This window comes from Marmota marmota, unplaced genomic scaffold (genome assembly GCF_001458135.2).
Source record: "Marmota marmota marmota unplaced genomic scaffold, marMar, whole genome shotgun sequence".
NCBI classification, from domain to species: Eukaryota; Metazoa; Chordata; class Mammalia; order Rodentia; family Sciuridae; genus Marmota; species Marmota marmota.
The window spans coordinates 26,841,995-26,845,442 of record NW_026000241.1 but is presented as its reverse complement, the minus strand read 5'-3'; the positions used below and the strand labels follow the sequence as shown (position 1 = coordinate 26,845,442).

At 37.2% G+C, this 3,448-nt stretch overlaps 1 non-coding gene across 1 annotated transcript; it reads left to right on the top strand.

Moving 5' to 3' along the window:
• Positions 1-2,947: 2,947 nt before the first annotated feature.
• LOC125613860 lies at positions 2,948-3,054 on the top strand. Its single transcript, XR_007344454.1, has one exon. It is a non-coding gene; the product is annotated as a U6 spliceosomal RNA (small nuclear RNA).
• Positions 3,055-3,448: the final 394 nt, after the last annotated feature.

The window sequence follows — 3,448 nt, the reverse complement described above, 5'->3', positions numbered from 1 at the left end:
TACTTTCCATTTTTCTTAATTTAGAAAGATGTTGCCCTTGACTTTAACATCCATAGCTTTTACAATGTTGATTTATGTTCCTACTATCCCTAGTTCTTCTAGGATTTTGAACATGAAGAGGTTCTGTATTTTGTCAAATTTGTTTTCTGCATCTATTGAGATTCTTGTCTTTAAGTCTATTGATGTGATAAATTATGTTTATTGATTACCATATGTTGAACCAAGCTTGCATTCTCAGATGAATCCCACAGATTGTGGTGAATGATCTTTTTAATATGTATGTGGTTTACCAGAAATTTATTGAAAACTTTTGCAGCTATGTTTATCAGGAATATTGGTCTGAAGTTTTCTTTCCTTGATGTTTGGACCAGTCCTGCAAACAAGAGGCCATGGGGCAGAAAGTATATAGGATTCTAGAGTGGATAATGGGTGATGTTGTACATATATTATTTTTGTATGTTTTTAGCAGGAATGCCTAAAGACCCCCATCCACACACCACCCTTTTCCATTAGCGTTTGCTCAAACCAGAGCAGTAGCTCTCCAGAATATATGTGAATGCATAAGTTGTAGTTGAACACAATCCCTTTATTTTATTCATTTATTTTAATATGGTGCTGAGGATCAAACCCAGGATGTCACACATGCTAGGCGAGCACTCTACTGCTGAGCCATAACCTCAGCCCCAAAGCTGTATTTTTTTTTTTTATGTTGTGGCTAGAACAATTTTAGTTGAGGATTTTCTAAATTTCTGAGATGTGAACCAAAATCAGGGATTATGTGATGCTATCCCCCAAAGATTGCCAATGGCCTGGGTTGCACCAAGTAGTTTTGATTCCATGTTCAGAAATTATGTTTTTAAAAATAAAGCATTAAGTCATGTTCCTACTTTCTGATTAGCTTATTGTTTGTTGGCAGATACCTTTGGCTTCTAGATGAGAATTCAGTGCACTTGAAAGTACAAAGTAATCCCTTAGAGAATGCACACAGCTCAAATACATTTGCTCATAAAAACCTCTGCCTTTTCAATAACCACTGAACCAGAGATAGGTATATTCTCAGTGTGTGTCACTAAAAACACTCATATAAAACACCCTCTAGCTATTCAAGTTTAGGGCTATGTATAATATAGCTTTTGTTCAGCAGTTTTATTTTAATCTGAATGTGCAAAGACTTTCAGCAACTGTTCTTTATGGGCCTGCATGTCACATAATGTTGACAAACCAGCATTTTATTGATGCATAAAAGCTGTTCTCGTCAAACAAGTAGGCAGAGCTATCTATTTTTCCTGTTAATATGAATATGAATCTTGTGCTTCCTACTTCAGGTTTTTGAAAGCTTAGAGTGGGGTGCATTGTCTTGTACTATCTAGAAAATACACATAGTTTGATTCTACAGTTAATCCTTTACAGGACTTGTTCATTTGATGAAGGATTGCATTCATTCTCACTCTAACCCACCAATTTTTTTAAAAAATTAGAGTCATTTCCTTCTTATGGACAAATGGATTTTATTGTTTGAGAACTAGAAACCCAGAGGACCCTGGTGGAGGCCAGCTGTCACATAAGATGTCTAACCACACTGAGACCCACCACACTAGAGGGGAGATGTGTAGGCACTGGGTTGATAGCCCAGCTCAGTCCCAGACGACAGCCAAACAAATGGCATGCCATGGAGTGGCTGTCTTCCATATCTAGCTAGGACAAGCATGTATGACAGCAGTTCCAACTGATATCTGACTGCAAGCACAGAAAAAAACCATAATTAAGAACCGCCCAGTTTGCCATTTGCCCAGGGAGAACTTTGGAGCTTCACCAGATAGCATGCAAGTTAAAAGATTGGTGAAGAGTCCAGGAAGGGTTGATGCTGGTGGTAGGAATATTTGTAATTTATAAGCCCATAACAATCTCAAACATAACACCCATGTTTCTGCCCTTCAAGGCACAATCAGTGGCACCTTCATGTTGTCCATGAAGTCCATTAGAGTGTCGTTGGCATTTTGTGGTGAGCTTTTCTTGGAGGCTTCCCTCCAACTGAACTGGCCCATGAATGCCCATGACCCCTCCTGACCCTGTACCATCTGAGGCCTGACGCCATTGCTGTCTTCATATCCCTTTCAGTTGTCTCTCACTTCCTGAGTTTGAATCTTTGCTGTTCAATGATATTATTATTATTATTATTATTATTATTATTATTTTATTTGACTAATTATTTACCAAATTCACTTCTTTTCTTAAATACTCCCAATACCCCATTTAAATTACATCATGATTGGTTATAGACGTTTTATTTAGAACAAATTTACAGAGTGGTAAAATTGTTGAAAATGTGGAGGAAAGGAAAAAATAACCCTATTTTTCATTTGGAGAAAGTATTGTTTGCAGAATTCCACAGAAATACAAAAGCAATGTACTTTGGTTGAACCAAGTGAGATGGGTGCAGCTAAGTGTTGGTTGGGGTGTGAGGGGGTCACTTACCTCCTCCAGGAGGGTACCTTTTCAGGCCATCTGCAGGACTAGAAGTCTTCCCTCTGCTCATTACAAGTCTTGTATAGACTTATCTTTGAAATCTCAATGTATAGTCACCCTGTCAAAAGTAGTTCTTTCTTACTTTGCAACTGCTAGAAGAAAATGGGCCAAGACTCTATCTCATGGGTACAGGCATTGACTTCCTTAACAAGATGCCTGAAGCTCAAGAAGTAAAACCAAGAATCAATGATTAGGGTGGCATCCCATTAAAAAGCTTCCGAACAGCAAAGGAAATGATTAAGAGCATGAAGAGAGAGTCTACAGAAATGGGAGAAAATCTTGCCAGCTGCTCCTCTGATAGGGGATTAATATCCAGAATATACAGAGAATACAAAACACTTAACACCCAAAACCCCACAAATAACCCAATCAGTAAATGGGCAAAAGAAATAAACAGGAACCTCTCAAATGAAGAAAACAAGTACTCACTTTGGCAGCACTTACACTAAAATTGGAACGATACAGAGAAGATTAGCATGGCCCCTGCTCAAGGATGATATGCAATTTTGTGAAGCATTCCACATTTTTATAAAATTTTCTAAGAAATGATTTGAAAATGAAAATTTATTATTTGCATTGCTATCCAATCTGGTTAAAGGTTGTCTACGTTGTTTTGTTTCTAACCTGTTTTTAACATGACAGTTATGGCTGATAATCAGAGAGACTCTTAGATCATTAAAATGTATTTAAACCCTTGAGGGTTATGATGGATTCCTAGAGTACAAGATGGTGATATTTACTTGGATTATGTGTAGATCCAATAAAAATGAAATATAACTGTAAGAACATTGAACAAAAAAGAAGAAGAAGAAACACAAATGGCCAACAAATATATGAAAAACTGTTCAACATCTCTAGCAATCAGGAAAATGCCAATCAAAAGTACACTAAGATTTCATCTCATACCAGTCAGAATAACAAT